General features: G+C 46.4%; 2 pseudogenes; both read left to right on the top strand.

The window, feature by feature from the left end:
* The first annotated feature begins 280 nt into the window (after positions 1-280).
* Positions 281-2,408, top strand: LOC123401441 (annotated as a pseudogene).
* A 5,240-nt stretch (positions 2,409-7,648) lies between these two features.
* LOC123401432 lies at positions 7,649-20,311 on the top strand (annotated as a pseudogene).
* The last annotated feature ends 621 nt before the right edge of the window (positions 20,312-20,932 follow it).

Below are 20,932 nucleotides of genomic sequence, written 5' to 3'. Positions count from 1 at the left end.
GTCAAGCCCCCGGACCGCGCGTTACCACTCACCGCCCAACCCAATCCGTCGCCGTCGTCGCCGCCGCCACCGCGTGCTGCCCAACCCAAACGGCTTGCTTCCCACGCCTTTTCGCTTCCGACTTTCTTTCTTTCCCTATCCTATCTTTGTCACGCACGCCAAACACCTTCCCCTCCATATGTTCTAAACTTGCAATCTCCCCCAACTGCACCGCTTCCCTCCTATATATACACCCACGCGCCACAAAATGGGAACTCAAACTCATCACCAGCACCGGCACACGCAAAACCAAGAAGAAACCGATACATACACACACGATCCTTGCTCGCGAGCCGGAGAAGACGACCATGTCGGCGAGCAAGCGGTGGACGCGGGTGCGGACGCTCGGCCGCGGCGCGTCGGGGGCCGAGGTGTTCCTGGCCGCGGACGACGTGTCGGGCGAGCTCTTCGCGGTCAAGTCGGCCACCGCGGCGTGCGCGGCGGCGCTGAGGAGGGAGCAGTGCGTGATGGCTACCCTGAGCTCCCCGCGCGTCGTCTCTTGCATCGGCGGCCGTGGCGCCGGCGATGGCTCTTACCAGCTCTTCCTCGAGTTCGCCCCCGGCGGCTCGCTGGCGGACCGGATGGCGAGCAAGGGGGGGCTCGACGAGCGCTCCCTCCGCGGCTACGCGCTCGACGTGGCCGCCGGGCTCGCTTACCTGCACGCGGCTGGCATGGTCCACGGGGACGTCAAGTCGAGGAACGTCGTCATCGGCGCCGACGGCCGCGCCAAGCTCACGGATTTCGGGTGCGCCAGGGACGCCGCCGTCGGCAGACCGATCATCGGCGGCACGCCCGCGTTCATGGCGCCGGAGGTGGCGCGCGGCGAGGAGCAGGGCCCCGCGGCCGACGTCTGGGCGCTCGGGTGCACCGTTGTCGAGATGGCCACCGGCCGCGCACCGTGGAGCGGCATGGACGGCAACGCGCTCTCGGCGCTGCACCGAATCGGCTACACGTAGGCCGTGCCCAAGGTTCCCGAATGGCTGTCCGCCGACGGGAAGGACTTCTTGGCCAGCTGCCTTGTCAGGCAGGCCAGCGGCCGGTGCACCGCGGCACAGCTGCTGGAGCACCCGTTCTTGGCCTCCGCCATCGTCGACGCGAAGCCGCAAGCCGTGGCGAGCAAGTGGGTGTCGCCAAAGAGCACCCTGGACGCGGCATTCTGGGAGTCGGAGTCCGACACCGAAGAGGCAGAGCACGACAGCACGGCCGAGAGGAGGATCAGGGCATTGGCCTGGCCTGCGTCGGCGCTCCCGGACTGGGACTCCGACGAGGGATGGGTTGATGTGCTCTCCGCGCCAACCGTAGCATCCGCGCCAACCGTAGCACCCGAGGCAGCGGGCGAGGAGAGGACCGACATGGACGACGACGCGATCACAAATGAAGAACCTAGCGGTACAGAGCCCGGCGTTCTAGGCATGATCGTGGACCAGGAGTGCAGCAGTGTCGTCAGTGCGGTAGAATGGTACTGTGATTCAGTCAAGCACAGTAGTAGACATAGTTGTTTGGGTGATTTAGCTTTTCACCAAATAGTATTGTCGTGTAAATCGTTGTTTTGCAACAGAATCATCAATGCAACGGATTTCGTTTTGCACAAGCATTCTGTTTCATGCTTCCTGCTCTACCCTCATTACCGACACGTTCGATCGGGCACGGATGAAATTGACATGCTACTTCGCGTGTGCAAACCAGGTCCACGTGGCGTGGCCATGACTCCGATGAAGGAAATCCGGCGTGAATTTGCAAGCTTGCCGGCCACGCCGCACGCCGGAGCTTCCACCGCGAAAAGGAACGAGTCGACGCGGAAAGCGCAGCGTCACAGCAACACATGCAGAGTCGACGGGCAGCAAGTCAAAAACTAAATGTTGGTCTACGTGGGTTCATCAGAGCCGACGGACCGACCGGTGAAAGCGAGGCCTTTTCGACAAGTGAGCATCGCATCCAGAGATTGCTTCGCCAGGTGAAGATCCATCCAGCGGCAGCGACCAGCTCCCTCCCCCGCCGGCGTCCCCTCGCCGCCGCACTGGGACTCGTCGGCTCGCCGTGCGCCGATGGATGGCGTGTGTGTCGGCACTACGCTCAGCAATGCATATGCATGTGTTCTAGACTGATGACAAGTGCCAGCCTCGTGTTTATCTGCTTCTCTGTTCAGCTACTCGACACGGCACGCAGAGGCAGAGTGCAAGGCCAGACACGATGCCAAGAGCAATCGGTTTGATGGTGGTCATGCCGGTGGAGCGGAGGCCGGCGAGCACCGGGCTTGTCCTCTCCCCTACAACAAGCTGTGCGCGTCGGTGCCCAGGTGGCCGAATTTTGCTCACATGGGCAGAAGGAACGCAGATTCTGTTTTATTTGGATTTAGCCCAGGAAAATAATAATCTGGGTATTATTCTACAATGACGTAATATATATACTTTCTTTTTGCCGTGGTAGTATACTAAACCCTTAGAATGAGAGGCCTCTCATTCTATTAAGGTCATCAATTTTGATTGAATCAATAATTTTTCACTTAATTATTTCAATCCTCTATAACACTAGCTTTTTATTTTTTTAAGAACTCATAATCAATTGAGCTATTAATACGAAGTTGGGTCATCTAATTTTGACCGAGCCAACAATTTTACAATGAGCTCCTTCCTTCATTTTTAATACATCATGCTCCATAATTATTTAAGCTTCTTCCGTCAATTCTTGATTTTGACTCCGTCAATCCTTTGTTGTGGCAATGAAATCTCTAACTTCGTTAAGCTATCCCGTTTTAAAGCCCCTCATTCAATTCTTCAATTTTGATTGGATACATAACTGATTTTATCGTTCATCCTCTCTCTGTGATGGGATCTCTCGATGAGTGGGTCCCATGACACATTTAGTATCAGCATAACACACGCGTTACACAATGTACATAACTTTCTCATGTTTTTGTACTAATTAAAAGACGTCCTATCACACGGTCAAAAAAAAAACTCCATCGAAACACCATAATTTTAAAAAATAAAAATGGTACACTCATGAACGATTAAATACGAATCGGTTATACCACACATTGTCCAACTAATCACGTCCCCCATTTGCACCGTTGGCTCAATTTTCCTAATCTCCAACCATAAATTGACACATCCATGTGCAAGCATGATTCCGCAAAGTATGTCTCTAGAAGTAGCATATCTGATAAAAAAATAATCTTCAGAGTATCCCCTATCTGCCAAACCAACTGATACAAAAATCTATTAGAATTTTAAATAATTACATGAAACATGTACAGCCGGAAAAATATAAGCGACGTGCGAAAGTGCGCACTGCCCTTCTAGTAAAATATCAACTTGCAATTCATGCAAAAATAAACGATCATATAATTCATGCGACAAAAGCACTAATTCGCACAAGCCAACTAGCCAATGGCGCTTACTAATCAACTTGTTTCTATCTTAGGGCCTCTTTGATTCGCGGGATTTGGAAAACGTAGTGAGGGATCGATAGAAGAGGTGTCTAGAGGGGGGGGGGGGGGGTAAATGAACTACTTGCATAAATTAAAATCCTAGCCTTTTCCCAATTTAATGGTTGACAGATTTTAGCGATTCTAATAAGTTTAATGCACCCTACACATGCTAGTCAACAATTATGCTAGCGATTTTTGGCATGGTTCCAATAGGTGGTGCTATCGTACGTCCATGTTAGTGGGGACTTCAACCCATGGAAGGTAACAGTTGCGAGAGTCCACGGAGGGCTCCACCCACAAGGGGTCCACGAAGGACTAGCCTCACTCACGATAGATCTTCACGAAGTAGGCGATCTCCTAGCCCTTACAAACATCTCGGTTCAACTCCACAACACGAAGTAGGAAGCTCCCAAGCGAGACCTAACCAATCTAGGAGGCACCACCCTCCAAAAGGTAAGAGATGTGGTAGAACAACGAACTCCTTGCTCACGTGCTTCAAAAGATAGTCTCCTCAACACTCAATCACTCTCTCACAGATTTGGCATGGTTAGGAGAGATTGATTTTGTTGAAAGCAACTTGGGGAGGCTGGAGATCAAGTTTTAAATGGTAGGATTGAAATCTCTTGATCTCAACACACGAGTAGGTGACTCTCTCTCTCTCAGAAAAATGATTCTAACAAGTGTAAGTGTGTTTTAAGTGCTTCATCTACGAATGAGAGGTATGTGGAGGGGTATATATAGGCATCTTCCAAAATCCAACCGTTACAACATTATTGCTCAACTCGGTGACACCGAAATGTTAATCTCGGTGGTACCGAGTTGCACTAAATGTGGCAACTTTGAATTCTCATTGAGACTGATATATGAATCTCGATGGTACCGATACGACGACCTCGACTGGTTCCCAAACTTGGTGAGACCGACTTCAAGCTCGGAAATTCCAAAACTTGAAGTTAGCTCAATAGAATGTTGGTCACCCAATCTCGATGGCACCGATAGGAATGTTGGTTGTACCGAGATGATGGGATTGGCATAGGATGTGTCTAACTGTAAAATTGATATAGCCGAGTGAAAATAGTTGGTGGCACCGATTTTGGTTATTTTGCTTGGGACAGATATATTTGTGGGAAAGTGGTTGAGTATTTTTGATGGCTATCTCTAAGCACTTGAGTAACCAATTCATCATAATACCTCATCCATTTTTAATAGTATTGGCTTTTCTATGGACTCAAAGTGATTTCTCAGAAAGTGTAAAATGAAGCGTCTTCTTGCTTGAAGCTTTAGCAAATCCTATTCCTTCCTTCATCAAGGGGCTTCTCCACACAATCCTATAGCCAAAGCTCTTTGTGGACTATACCTGAAATATACTAGGTAAAAGTGTTCGTCCGAGTGACAATGTATGTTGTCTTGAATTATCAAAAACCACTAAGGGAGCATATGTGCTTTCACGTAGGAATAGGAAAAGTATAGGATTGGAGTGGCATGTCCATTTAAATTTTGTAAGATTAACAAGGAGTGTTTGATTTTGAGAAAAAACAGGAAAATTGTAAAAAGAAGTTAGAGTGTAAGTTAAATTTCCTACGAAATATAGTACAAAATATATCATAGGAAAAAAATATTTGGGATCCAATCTTATGAATCAAAGAACCAACATAGGAAAATTTCCTAAGGATTTCAATCCTTTGGAAATCCTAGAAAAGTAGATATTTTATTTAAAATGTAGGTATAATATATATTCATTTAATATCCAGAATATGATTAATTTAATACCCATCACATGCGTGGAGGGCGGCAATGGTAATAGAGACACAAGTTTTACCATGGTTCGGGCTTTCCTAAGAGATAAAACCCTACATCTTGCTTGTATTTATTTTTAGCATAAGTTGATCTACCACGCGATCATTGTGTGTCAACTACAATCCCTACCCCTGCTTTATATAAGTACCTAGGGAGGGGAGGGGGGGAGTGGTCTAAGATTACAACCTAGTCGGCTACAAAATAGGTAAATGTGACTGTCTTGGAGTATGCACCAAGTCCTCCAATGCCATCCTTCTAAACCCCATGGGCTGCCTCTACTTGGCCCATTGGTGAACCAACATGGGTTACACACCCGAATTACCTGTCCACGAGGTAACGTGGTGAGTGGCCCCTAATCCAGGACACCATCAACAACCCCTGAATCAGTCTTCAAGTTATAATAGATCTTCTGATCTTCTGAGCTACTCTACTTCTTTGGAGAGGCGGAGGCAGGGGGAGCGGAGGACATACCCTCCTTAGGCTTCGACCCCCCTCAACGAGTTGTATCGGGGACTGGCGTGTCCACTAGTATTAATATTTGGCTTAACTATCGAGCCATTAGCAAGGATATGGGCTAAGCTCTTAGTGTCAAGCCCAAAACGACTTTGCAAGAAGGCAACATGGGCCAATGTTGCACGTACGCATTCAATCGATCAATTCACACGCATGCACTCATGTGGTTAGGTGACTTCCGACTTTTTTCTTTCGCGTCGATGATGCGGGTGATGCACTAGGTCTTCATTGTCATCGGGTTGCCGATCGTCGTGCCGTCGCGTGTCGGTAATTAGTGAAGCTACCACTTGTCGCGCATCAGATCTAAGGAAGATTCAAGGTATTGTCAGCATAGTTTATAAAACCAAACGAATGATCAAACAACCAAGGCCACCGGTTCAGGTTTTTACCGGTCGGACCGTTGGGTCACCGGTTCGATCTCTAGTTTTTCATACCATAGATAATACATTTTGTGTACTAGTGTCATACTAAATATGTAAAATACATCCAATTATTTAAATTTGACAAAAAAGTTGGCTAGCCAAGATGGTTATCGGGCCAAAGGTGCAACTTACACACCTATATCTTGAATCCTAGGTTTGAATTCCCTTTGACGCAGGTTATTTTTCTATTTTTGTGTGTGGTACTGGTTGAACCACCGGTTCTATACCTCTGATTCATTAAAAACCCATCCGGTTTACATAACTATTTCCGGTCCAATTGCAGGTCGGTCTTTTTGATTGAAAAAATTGAAAGGGGGCGTCGGTTTTGATTTTTTCCGGTCTGACGGCCTGTCCGATTCGGTGCTTTAAACTACTAGAGAAAATCGGAAGGGTCCAATTTTTTTCAGTCCATTCATACTTGCCTCATTTTTTGACCCACTTGCCATATTATTAACCACTTACGTGTGAGACAAAAATAACTTGATTGTTACTTTTTAATGTTGTTTCGTATAAAGCCTTGTAGCAGTTTTCTTTATACATGATACAAAAGCATGTCATGGGTTGTGTTTGCCAATTTAAATATGTCCACTTGTCATGTTTACGTATAACTTTGCCAGAAAACTATTTTGTATGTTTGTTAGTTTAACAATGTCGAGTTGTCATATTTACAAACGATGATAAAAAAGATTTTTGTGGTCACCGATTTTAAATATGTTGAGTTGTCAGATTTTTGCGCGTAATCACCTAAAAAATTGTTTGTGCTTGCCATTTCGATTATGTTGAGATGTCATGTTTATACGTAATTTTTAAAAATTTAGGGATTAAATTATTTTTGATCACATAAGTAAGTACTTACTAATATGACAAGTAAGTGCAATAAATGTGATAAGTACCAGTAAAAAAATGTTGTCGAAACATGTCGATATGGGATCTAGTTTTTAAGATTTCGTCGAAACAAAGTCAACGATGAAAACGGATCATCGATCGAATTAACGGTTTAATAGATAAAAGTTTTTGAATTTCGGTCATTGAGAACGAATCTGATAACATTATTGTATGCATGAATAACGTAGAAAGGACACACGCTGCGAAACCGCCACACCGGAATGTCCATCATGAAACGCTTCTAGATAGAATTTCCCTTTTTCTTCAAGAGACAACTTTTGGAAGGCATCCTTTCATATGATTAATCACATGTTTAATTCTCGACAGCTAGGTCAAAGGCCCCTGACCTCGCGTCCCCACTCATCCATCGCCGCCGCGCGAGCGCGTGCTCGAGAACCCAAATGGCTTGCTTCCCACGCCCTTTCCCGTCCGGATTTCCTATCTTTATCGCGCACGCCAAACACCTTCCATGATCTAAACTTGCAATCTCCCAAGTACACCTCTCCTAATCCTATATATACACACACTCACCCGCCACAGAAAAAGGAACTCGTCACCAACACCGGCACAACACCAGCAAGCTCGAGACCAACGGGAACCACCGCAACCGCATCCCAGTTTCCCCGACGCAGAGGAAAGGAAAGAAGATGGCCATGTCCACCGTGGGCAAGCAATGGACTCGGGTGCGCACGCTCGGCCGCGGCGCGTCGGGGGCAGAGGTCTTCCTCGCCGCGGACGACGCCTCCGGGGAGCTCTTCGCGGTCAAGTCCGCCGCCGGGGCGTCCTCCGCCGCGGCGCTCCGGAGGGAGCAGCGCGTGATGGCAGGACTGCGCTTCCCGCGAGTTGTCTCCTGCATCGGCGGCCGCGCCGCCCGCGACGGCTCCTACCAGCTCTTCCTCGAGTTCGCCCCAGGCGGACCGTGTGGCGACCAACGGGGGGCTCGACGAGCGCGCGGTCCACGGGGTACCAACGGGGTACGCGGCCGACGTGGCGACCGGGCTGGCGTACCTCCACGGGGCCGGGATTGTGCACGGGACGTCAAGTCGCCGAACATTGTGATCGGGGACGACGGCCGCGCCAAGCTTGCGGATTTCGGGTGCTTGAGGAAGGCGGGCGCGGCCGCTGACGTGCCGATCATCGGCAGCACGCCAGCGTTCATGGCCCCGGAGGTGGCGCGCGGCGAGGACCAGGGTCCCGCGGCTGACGTCTGGGCGCTTGGCTGCACGGTCGTCGAGATGGCCACAGGCCATGCGCCCTGGAGCGGCATGGACGGCGACGCGCTCGCCGCGCTGCACCGGATCGGCTACACGCAAGCGGTGCCCGAGGTTCCCGAAAGTCTGTCCGCCGACGCGAAAGACTTCTTGGCCAGGTGCCTAGTCAGGCAGGCCAGCGACCGGTGCACGGCGGCACAGCTGCTGGAGCACCCGTTCTTGGCTTCCGCCGGCGTCGGCGTCTACGCGAAGCCCCAAGCCGCGGAGAGCAAATGGGTGTCGCCGAAGAGCACGCTGGACGCGACATTCTGAAAGACGGAGTCGGACACCGAGGAGGCTGAGTACGAGGTGCCGCATGGCGCCGCCGAGAGGAGGATCAAGGCATTGACTCCGACTCCGACGAGGGATGGATCGATGTGCTCTCTGCACCAACTGAGGCACCCGTCGCGGTTCCCGTGCCGGCCAAGGACACGGCTGGCCTGGAAGACGTGACAACAACAAGCGAAGCAGAGTCTGGCGCTCTCGAGATCATCGTGGACGCGGAGCTCTACACCGGCGATCGCGACGTCCTCGGTGCGGGAGAAGCCGGTGGTATTTCAGTCGGGCACAGCAAGCATCAGCCTTTGCAGAATTTAGCATCATACGAATTGCTATCATCATGTAATAAAATATTATTTTCCAGCAGAATCAGTAATGCAGTCGAATTCCTTCATGCACAGCCACTCTGCTTCATTCGCACACACACACACACACATAAAAATTCACTCTGCTTCGCGTTCATCTGGCAGCCAATCCACGCGATTAATGTGACCGATCGATTGACGTATCAATTCTCCTGCCCTTTTACGCGATCAACCGAGTGAACATTGATCAGTTCGGCGTGAACCGACCGATGACCATGGTTGAGCTCACTGATGACCTAAGACATGCATGCATCAATGCGTATATGGTTGGTTTGACATAAGACATGTGCTGTCTACCCCGCTAACTAACTAACTAATTAACGAGCCCTTAGTTGGTGATCTATAAGTCAATTGATCGGTCACATTGCTCAAACTGGGCGTGGTTGGCAGACAGTTGGCACCGAGTTTGCGTGCAGTGAACAGAAAAGTTTATTGAAATTCGATGGCAGGCGTCGGTATGACGAGCAAAGGAAATTCCAACACATATTTTAATGTTTTTAACACGCATTAAGACCGTTCTACTAGTAGCACGTGACTAACCCGCGGCAGAGCCCCATGATACCAACCAATGATCGCCCATGATCCATGGAAAGGCGTCATGTTCTTTGGAGAGATGGAGCCCAGGTGAGCATGACGAGCACCGTGGCGTCAACATAAAAAGAAGACGACGATGGTAGCTGCCAGTGGCCAATGCAACTACTCCGGAAACGCAGCGGCTGTCCAATCATGACGAGGCGACGTGTTGATCGGGTCGCGCCATGTGTGCTGTGCAGCATGTTGTTCCCTCCGTCCCAAAATAACTGTCTCAACTTTGTACTAGCTTTAATATAAAATTGTACTAAGCTTAAGACACTTAGGGCCTGTTTGGTTCATGACTAACTTTGCCACAACTAACCTTAGGCAAAGTGTGGCTGCCACAAAAAGTGTGGCTAACAAAATGGACACCACAAGTGTGGCTAACAAAATGGACACCACAAGTGTGGCAAGATTTGGCAAAAAATTGAGTGTATGACATGTGGACCATCTAACTAGAAAAGTGTGGCAAGCCACAAGTGTGGCAATGAACCAAACACATGCCTAAGATATTATGGTATGACTAAGGTTAGGCGTGGCAACCTTAGGATGAGAACCAAACAACCCCTTCACTAGTGGGGACGGGGCCTATAGTCCCGGCCCGTAAGGGGCTTTAGTCCCGGTTCACCAACCGGGACCAAAGGGGCGGGACTAAAGGCCTAACCTTTAGTCCCGGTCCTGTTCCAAGCCGGGACCAAAGGTGCTCCACGTGGGCGCCTCGGAGCGTCCTCAGGGGCAGGCCCTTTAGTCCCGGGTCTTAACACGGACCGGGACTAAAGAGTTTCAGCAGATTTTGTTTATTTTAGGGTTTTAGGGTTTTAGGATTTAGGTGTTCGGGAGATTAACGTGATGCCTCGTTTGGTGTTCGGGAATTAGTTTTCATATAATTCTAAATATACATGTTTATGTATATATATATATATATATAAGATTAACTTATCTTACAAGCGAGCATATATATACAATTATATGGAGATCTGAATTATCGGAACTAGAGCCCGTCTATTCGATTACATGGACCAACATCAGTAATGGCCCCTAGCTACACTAAATCGTCCTTTGTCATCTATAGATTCCGTCCTCAGAAAGGTCGCAAGCTCCTCTGCAACAGCAATCGCGCGTTGCTCTGGTAGGACCTTCTCCCTCATGGTCGTGTACTATATAAGAAGAGGAGATGAATATGAATATCAATCATGATAACAAAGAATGACGGGTAAAAATAGAGGTGTGAATGTTCATTGGTTACGTCGTAACTGTGATCCTTGTGCTCAGAGGTAAACGTGCGAATGGTCTCGCAAACATAGTATCCGCATAGATGCGTCCCCCGTGGCTGCTGGTCGCACTTTACGAGAGTAGAATATATATAATCAAAATAATAATCTAGCATCATAAATGTATTGAAAATAGAAGTATATCATACTACTACTTACCTGAGCCGCTCTAAAGGTCAGCTTCTCAGGCTCGATACCGGGAGTCACACACTTGAACCGCTTCCAAACCCTGCCCGACAAGGAAAATGATTTGCTAAGTTTTTCATTAATTGATATATCAGAAAATAATCGAAAGAGACCGATAGAGTGCAAGAATGATTGAAATTACCCTTGGAGCATGTCCTGCAGGCTTTGGAACTGTTCCAAGGGTCTCGATAATGGGTCGAAGGCATCAACTCTTCCCTTATCAATTTGAATGTCCAACAGAATCCAATGGAAGCTGCACATGTATATATATATGTGTGTGTGTCAGTAACTTATCAATTACACTTATAAGTGAATGGACACAACAGAGTAAAGACCCTCACTTGAAGTTGTATGGAAACAGTATGTGGTCACAGAAATTTTGATATGTTAGAAACCTTAGAAGGTTTTCCTCCGTCTCCTTGGGTTTATCAGTTAGCGTCGTTATATGTATTTTATCTGGGTCAATAAACCCAATATTTAAGATGTTCCTACTTTTACATTCCAGAATCTCCATTCTGCATAATAGAGTACAAGTTATATGTAGACAATGAATTGAAATAACTAAACAAGTTATATGTAGACAACGAATTGAAAAACTTACAGACAATAGCAACTCATAAGCGATTTGTCTCGGGCGTCGGCATTGTACATCTGGAAGAGTTCATCAAAGTCGATATGGATTTCTTCGGGGCGGCCGTAGTACTCCCGTGGGACACTCGCCACGATCATCGTTCTCCCATTCTTTGATTCACTTAAGTACCATGTATGCAAGTAACACATCTTTGTTGGGAGATCATCTTTGCTGACCAAAGGCGCTCCCATGACATACTGTGGCTTAGGGGCTACCACAGCCTTGGGTAACCTATCGTCTTGGGAAGCCAGAACGTCTTTAACCGGGATACCCCGTTCATCTGCCCACTTCTTTGCTAATTCCAAATCTTGCCCCTGCACCAGAGGGGGAACATTCTCGGGTAACACCCTGAGGGGTGGGATCGACTGTTTGGCCTGTTGTCCATGCTGAGGAACGTCTGATCTTTTTTTGCTTGTAGTTGAACTTGATTTGTTCCCACTTGCACTTGCACGTGATCTGCTCTTTTTCCCTTCCTTCTGCAATGTGCGTGTATAGTCATCAGGCTTATGGTGTAAGTCATACTGTGATGGAAGGGTCGTGAAGTATTTTGCAAATGCTATTTGCTTCTCGGTGTATTCCGGGCGGGGCTCGGGTTCCTTCTTTTTCATCTGCGCATCATGATGTTCCTTTGCTATCCTGGCGTTTTCCTCGGCGGTACGATCATAAGGTCTGATAGGAAGATTAGCATGAGGTACCTTTGGGAGGGGTGACAGTTTGTGCTTTGGGGAGCTCCGTCGCTTAGAAATCATCGACGGAGCGTTCTTGCTGACACGCTTCCGCTTAGTATCCGGAGCGGGCGGAGGCGGAGACGGACGACCCAAGTCCGGCGGCGGTGATCGAGATGGACTCGTGTTGTGCTGGCCGTCGTCATGTGGAGGGCTTGGAGGTGATTGAGGTGTAGGTGACCTGTGACGACTCGGAGGCGGTGTTGTCCTTGGGGCCGAGCCTGGAAGCTTGATGTAGTTCTTGTCCCATAGGATGACTCCACCCAGTACTTCTCCGAGTGTCCTCTCATCTTCGGGTCCAGCTATGTCGAGCTCCATATCATGAAACCCTGCCATGATTTCATCCACCCCGACTTTAGCAAAGCCAGCTGAAATCTCACGGCCATGCCAGCGTGCATCAGGGCCAGAAGGTAAAGCTTGTCCGACGGCCACCTTCATGGATATGTTCTTGAATTTCTGTTGGAGTTCACATGATGTTGACTCCTTGATTCCATCCACGGGGTAGCTGGGACCGCTCTCTATCATTCTTCATGCATCGTCGGGCGGGGCCTCAGATTCAGCCACGCTGCTTTTCCACTTAGATGGGGCGCCGTTAATATCAAGTGCAGGATCTTCCTGGCGCGCTACTCCTCTAAGCTCATCAATCTGCTTCTGTTGCTCGTTAATCCTGGCAAGCAACTGGTTGAACTTGTCATTCTCCTCATCCTGCTGTCGCTTCTTTGCTCTCGCTCGGCTTCTGTAAGTGTCTTGGTCTCTGGCAAACCCAAGCCACCACGGGTAAGAAGGACCGAAGCCTCGCGTTCGCCCTCCATGTTCGTCATTGTCGAGGACCAGTGTGAGCAAATCTTTCTCTCTATCTGCAGTGAACTGTCTTTTCCCTCCTTAATTTCTTTCACTATCTTTTTCCAATTCTCCCTGGGTATCCTAAGACCGTCACTGCAGATGAGGTCCCCTGTTTCTTCGTCGTACGAACCACCATGCGCAAGGAACCAATTTCTTGCTCTCAATTCCCACTCATCACAGAGTGGTTCAGGTATGATGCCTTTAGCTAGCAGATCTTGCTCTTTCTTATCCCACTTTGGGATGGCAGTCTCATAGCCCCCTGGCCCCAGCTTGTGGTGATATTTCTTCTTGTCGGCATTTTTCTTGTTTTTTTTTCTGATAATGCCTTGGCATCTTCTGACTCCTTGTACTCTTCAAATGCCTTCCAGTGATTCGCCTCCTTGGCTAAATACCCCTCGAATACTGGCACTTTCTTTGTCTTCCGATAGTTTTTCCATAGCTTCTTCTTCCAGCTACGGAACAGTTTGGTCATCTTCTTTAGAGTCCACTGCTTGACTTTGGCCCTCAGTTTTTTTGCGGCGTCTTCATTCTCACATTCTGGCAGGTTGAAATGTGACATGAGATCATTCCAAAGATTATCTTTGTACCTTTCGGCGACATAGTCACTATCGGCTGCCCCTTTGCGCTTGTTCCACTCGCGAACGCTGATCGAGACGTGATCCCTAATGAGAACTCCGCATTGCTTCTTGAATGTGTCGGCAGCATTCTTAGGAAGCTTGGGTTCGCCCGTAGGCAATATCACCACAAAGGTGTAATGCGTTTGTGCATCCAACTTTTTAGTCGGACCTCGTTTCGTAGCTTTGCTCGATGTGGAGGCCTAAGAGGGAGAAACATTCGTCAAATGAATGTATATGTATACAATATAGAGCTATCTCCAATATTTTTCACATATTACAAGTGATTGTCGAACTTCATATGTATACCTCATCGGACTTTATTATTTCTCCACCGGCTTCTCCACCGGCTTCTCCATCAGTGGAGCTATCACCTTCTCCGTGATTGGACCCATCTCCTGCCCCATCGGCTTCATCTTCGTGTCGGTCGACCTCCATTCCATATCCGGAGGGGTTTAGATATGACGACGGAGATTCAGCTGGTTCAACGTCGGGGCCGTCTTTGATTATATCTTCGAGAAGTTCTTCCTCTTCGAGGTTCCTGATATGTGGATCCATAGTTCTGCAAAAAACGGACATTTGATTAACTAATAAACTAACAAACTATATAAGAGGGGTTGGAAAATTCGAAGTGTCGCTTTATATAGGAGGACCTTTAGTCCCGGGTCTTGGCTAGAACCTAAACTCTAAAATATGTCTAACGGATTCTCTTAACCTTTAAGGATTTAACAAAATGGCGACATTCTAGATGTGTAGAAAATGATCCTATTTTTCCTGATCTCATCTACCCTTCTATATGTCACATTGTCTAGTGTCAAAGGACTTTGTTGAACTTTGTACCAAAAATGAATTATTCTATCAGGAACTCCGTTCCAAAACAACTTTAGTCCCGGGTCGTGGCTCCATCCGAGACTCCTAGATTTCTGCATAGTATTCAAAGTAGGAGTACTTTTCCAATTTGAGCATTCAATAAGCAAAACCAAATCGTAAAATAAAGTAGTATTCAAATTAGCATGCATTCAATTATAAGCAAAACTACATCATCTCTTGTGTCCGTACATCGTCGAATATTATCACTAATACTCCTCGAATACTATCATACATATAGCATCACTAATACAGCTAGAACCGTAGCGCCCGACGGGTATCGTCGCGGACGGTGGACACCCAAAGAGAAGGAACCATCACAGGATCATAGCTCCAGTGAGATCCCTGAAGAACCTGCCAGGTATGCTCGAACCTTTCCTCCAACGCAACCATGTAGCGACGGACGTGCTCATCCTCCTCGCTGACACGGTGACGTACCACCTCCGCCGTGTCCGGAAGCCTCGGCACCGTCACTGGCCCACGCGACCGCCACCAAACAAGGATCGGGTCAACAACGGGCTGGCTCCTCACCAACCTACGCCCCCGGAAATACCAGCCGGGCGGAGCCCAGTCCCGGACATGGCCCCTCTGATCAAGCAGGTGTCCTCCGCCGAGTCGACGACGAGGATGCGGGATAGACATCGTAAAATGAACTAAAAAAATAAACTAGTTCTATTAATTTTCTTGCTAAAAATAAACTAATTGTATATATAGTAAAATAAAGTAGTTTTATTAAATCAACTAGTTCAACTATATATTAAAGTAGTTTTATTAAATCAACTAGTTCAACTATATATTAAAGTAGTTTTATTAAATCAACTAGTTCAACTATATATTAATTAATCTTCTTCTCCTCCTCTTCTTCTTCCTTTTCTTCTCCTCTTCTTCTACTCCTCCTCCTCTTCTTCTACTTCTCATCCCTTCTTCTTCTACTTCTCCTCCTCACCGGCACGACGGCGGCGGTGGCGTCATCTTTTCTTCTCCTCCTCTTCTTATTTTCCTTTTTCCTAATCTTATTTTCTTATTTTTGTTCATCTTTCTTCTTCTTGTAACCCTAACCTAATTCTAAATATTACTAACCCTAATAATCTAGCACAAACCTAATAACAATAGGAATTAAATGACAAAAAAAATCTTCTTCTCCTCCTCTTCTTCTTTCTTTTCTTCTCCTCTTCTTCTACTCCTCCTCCTCTTCTTCTACTTCTCCTCCCTTATTCTTCTACTTCTCCTCCTCACCGGCACGACGGCGGCGGTGGCGTCATCTTTTCTTCTCCTCCTCTTCTTATTTTCCTTTTTCCTAATCTTATTTTCTTATTTTTGTTCATCTTTCTTCTTCTTGTAACCCTAACCTAATTCTAAATATTACTAACCCTAATAATCTAGCACAAACCTAATAACAATAGGAATTAAATGACAAAAAAAATCTTCTTCTCCTCCTCTTCTTCTTCCTTTTCTTCTCCTCTTCTTCTACTCCTCCTCCTCTTCTTCTACTTCTCCTCCTCCTCTTCTTCTACTTCTCCTCACCGGCACGACGTCGGCGGTGGCGTCATCTTTTCTTCTCCTCCTCTTCTTATTTTCCTTTTTCCTAATCTTATTTTCTTATTTTTGTTCGTCTTTCTTCTTCTTGTAACCCTAACCTAATTCTAAATATTACTAACCCTAATAATCTAGCACAAATCTCATAACAATAGGAATTAAATGACAAAAAAAATCTTTTCTTCTTTTCTTCTCCTCCTCTTCTTATTTTCCTTTTTCCTAATCTTATTTTCTTATTTTTGTTCGTCTTTCTTCTTCTTGTAACCCTAACCTAATTCTAAATATTACTAACCCTAATAATCTAGCACAAATCTCATAACAATAGGAATTAAATGACAAAAAAAATCTTTTCTTCTTTTCTTCTCCTTTTTCTTCTTTTCTTCTCCTCCTCACCGGCACGACGACGGTGGTGGCGTCCTCGCCGGCGGGCGCCGGCGGCTCGTCCTTCGGGTTCGGCATGGGGAGGAGGGGGCGGGGGGCTTACCGGCCGGAGTGGGAGGGGAGGGCGTCAACGACGGCGAGGGCGAGGCGGAGGAGGACGGCAGGGCGACGAGGAGGAGGACGGCACGCGGCGGCGAGGAGGACAGCGGGCAGCCTGGCGGCGTCGAGTTCGTCCGGTGCCGCGCCGGGCACGAGAGGCGAGCGAGAGGAAGAAGAGAACAAAATGGCGTTTGGATTTTGGATTTTTCGTCGGGGTCGTATATATAGTAGGATCTTTAGTCCCGGTTCGGGGCTTGAACCGGGACTAAAGACACCCTTTAGTCCTGGGTGGAGCCACGACCCGAGACTAAAGACCCTTTTTCGGCAGACCAAAAGGCGGGAAGCACGGGCCTTTAGTTCCGGGTCGGGGCTCGAGCCGGGACTAAAGACACCCTTTAGTCCCGGGTCTAGCCACGACCCGGGGCTAAAGACCCCTTTTCGGCAGGCGGCAGGCGAGGGGCTTTAGTCCCGGGTCGTGGCTCCACCCGGGACTAAAGCCCCTCCGCTGGCTGCACGATAAGTTTAGTCCCACCTCGCCCAGCGAGGAGCACTCACACTAGTTTATAAGCCCCGTCACAGCATCTCCATTGAGCTCCTCTCTAAAGCAAGCTTACGGGCCTAAACAGAATGTAAATTTAAAAATTGAAACTATATTCGAAATTATGGAGAAAATTCAACCTGAATTCAAAGTGAGGTCAATTTGAATTTAGGTTGACTTTTCTCTATAAATTCTCATATAGTTTCAATTTTTTTCTATTTTCAAAATTAATTATTTTGACTATCCAAACTATTAACTATTTTGTTATTTTCAATTAAAAACTATGTTTATTAAAAATTATTTTTGCATATTTGAGAATTTGACAAAACTATGAAAATGAAAAGTTTTTGTAATTGAATAAATAATTCAAAACTATTTTCTATTTTCAAAATTAATTATTTTGACTATCCAAACTATTAACTATTCTGTTATTTTCAATTAAAAACTATGTTTATTAAAATTCTTTTTGCATATTTGAGAATTTGACAAAACTATGAAAATGAAAAGTGTTTGAAATTGAATAAATAATTCAAAACTATTTTCTATTTTCAAAATTAATTATTTTGACTATCCAAACTATTAACTATTTTGTTATTTTCAATTAAAAACTATGTTTATTAAAATTCTTTTTGCATATTTGAGAATTTGACAAAACTATGAAAATGAAAAGTGTTTGAAATTGAATAAATAATTCAAAACTATTTTCTATTTTCAAAATTAATTATTTTGACTATCCAAACTATTAACTATTTTGTTATTTTCAATTAAAAACTACGTTTATTAAAATTCTTTTTGCATATTTGAGAATTTGACAAAACTATGATAATGAAAAGTGTTTGAAATTGAATAAATAATTCAAAACTATTTTCTATTTTCAACATTAATTATTTTGACTATCCAAACTATTAACTATTTTGTTATTTTCAATTAAACGATGCATTAGGGTTTCGAACGAGAACTCATCTCTTACAAAGGGATTTCATTTTTTTGAACTTAATTAAACTCCATACTTTTTGTGTGTTCAAAATGCACCATTCAAAGGCACATCACAAAATTTCAACAATTTCTGACTTCATTTGGTATTTTTCGTGCATTTACTTATTTGTTTTGAGCTAGTTGACCCTAAAATTGAAAAGCACTACAAATGAACTCTGAAAATGTTGAAAGTTGGCATGCTATCATCATTTCACCCACATAGCATGTGTTAAAAAGTTGAGAGGTCTACGACAAAAATTGGATGCACTTCGTGTACAAAACGGACAATCTCTCTCGACACTACAAGAAATATGCTCATACATGACGTTTTTTAAGACGTCGTTGATGAATTCGTCATAAATCTATGACGATTTCATCCGAGATCGTCGTAAACCGTTTGAGTGGATCAAATCTACATATAAATTACGACGATGTGAGTCAAAAACATCGTAACCGCATTATATGAGATCATCATAACTTTTACGACGATTGTAAAAATGTCGTAACATGTTCTAACTATGTTGACGTGTCACTCGTGGGTCCATTCTATCCCATCTCATCCTAGTTTGTGAAGCAACCTACTATTCTGTCATTCCAAAAATTCTCGAATTTTTTTCATTAATACTTTGGATCATAAATATGGACTAGTATTTTAGAAAATTGATGGAGTCCAATTTTGCAACAAATATTTAGTAGGTTCTTCACAAAAAAAATCATTTTTCCACTCGGAAAATGATTAAAAAAAGCTAGAAAGATCGAAAATGCATACAAATTGGTCCTTATCCATAAAATGTGGTCTAACTCTAGTAAAAATTTGTGTGGTGCCCTTTTGCAAAATATTTTTGATAGATGCTTCAGAAACTATTTTAAATCATTGATTTTCCGAACCAATGAAAAATCTTCCCATAGATCGATGACATGGCGTCTATCCATCCATCCATCCATATCTCCAACCAACATCCATCCATCCATCTATCTAGAAAAAAAAGATACCCCACCCGCAGCCAAACCCTAGCTCACACCACCACCCCCATCGCACCCTTCCTCCCGATCCAGTCTCTCCCTTCCTCCAGAGCCATCGGCTCCCTCACCTTTGATCCGGAGCCGCCGCAAGGTGTCCGCCCTGGAGGAGCCCCCGCGCTCCCCCGCCAACCCCTGCATCCGCCGTCCCAACGCAGGCGCGCAAGCCCTCGAAGCGGCCCGAGGCAGAGGCAGAGGCGGAGGCCGCTGAGCCGTCTCGGAGGAAGCGGGGCGAGGGGGAGGGGGAGGGGCCGCCAGCGCGGCGCAAGAGGAAGCGGGACGAGGTGGAGGCCGGGTACGAGCGCCCGCGGAGGAGGAGGTACTGCCGCGGCTGGTGGTTGGGGCCAAGAGGAAGGCGCCCCACGACGTCGAGGTGGTGGCCTCCGGGGGCGAGGAGGACGAGGTATTCGACGACGAGGGCAGGCTGCTCAGGACCGTCTTCATCGAGAACCTGCCCCTGTGGACCAAGAAGAAGGCGCTCACCAAGGAGTTCACCACCTTCGGCGTGGTCGACTCCGTCAGGATCCGCTCAGTGCCCCTCGGCGATGTCAGTGTCGTTCATTGGGTCCCTTCTTGTGCGATTGGGGATGGTCCATGGAGAAGCTAAGCTGATGTTCGTGTGCATGACGGAGAAGCTTCTGTTCGGGTTTGGTTCAGCCCACTTTTCTTCTCCCCTATTTAAACATTTTCTCCTCTGCTAGCTTGTTTGCTGCTGCAATGCCTGATGATGAGAGCTCAAATTACCTAACGCATATTGCTAGTAGCTATTTGCCATTTGATTGCATTCTGAAATTAGATTGATTTCTTCTACAATGTTGTGATGTACTGTACTTGGACTAGTCTTGTGATGTAGTGTACCATGGAGGCACTGCAGGGCGGGACCATGGAGGGCTTCTTCAACCTCATCTCCTACTTCCAGACGCAGTCGGAGCCGGCCTTCTGCAGCCTCGCCTCCCTCTCTGTCGTGCTCAACGTGCTCGCCATCGACCCCGGGCGGCTGTGGAAGGGGCCCTGGCGGTGGTTCGTCACATGCATTATGTTTGGCCGTGGAAGGAGCGCTCTAGCTGATTGAGGACTAGTTGCAGTTGCTCAAACATTTCATGTATTTCCACGTGTAAAACATTTTGTTTGCTTTGAATTCAGTAAGTATGACAACATTATCTAGTAAGTATGATAACTGAGACCAAAACAGAAGACCTTGGTTGGTCAACTAAAATTTAGATGATAGACCAACAGCAGTAAGATTTTGTTTCACAAAGTGGAATTTTTCCATAGTGCCATTGGCAAACATTAGAGACACTACTTGTTGAGAGTTACTACAGCCAAATACATTCTATTGTCAACCATTTCCCTGAAATACACTACTGGTTGAGAATTTTTCCATAGTGCCATTGGTAAACATTAGAGACACTACTGGTTAAGAGTTACTACAGCCAAATACATTCTATTGTCAAACATTCCACTGATTTTATTTTCTACATTTTCTGTTATCAATCCAGAGAGGGGATAACTGACTGAGTTGGACCGTCGTGGAAGGGGTTGTTGGCCTATGGGGCCTAAGAGACCTGGAGGCCTTGGTGGCAGTGATACGGATCTTGGAGTTAAATCAGGTTGGTCTGAGATAGTGCTTGCACAACTACTTTTGGGTGACTCTACTTTTGTAGAAAGCTGAGTGGCCTCCCTGAAAAATGAT

The sequence above is a fragment of the Hordeum vulgare genome, chromosome 1H, assembly GCF_904849725.1.
Source record: "Hordeum vulgare subsp. vulgare chromosome 1H, MorexV3_pseudomolecules_assembly, whole genome shotgun sequence".
Classification (NCBI taxonomy): Eukaryota; Viridiplantae; Streptophyta; class Magnoliopsida; order Poales; family Poaceae; genus Hordeum; species Hordeum vulgare.
Note: the sequence above shows the minus strand (reverse complement) of the source record. Positions and strands in the feature narration are given on the sequence as shown.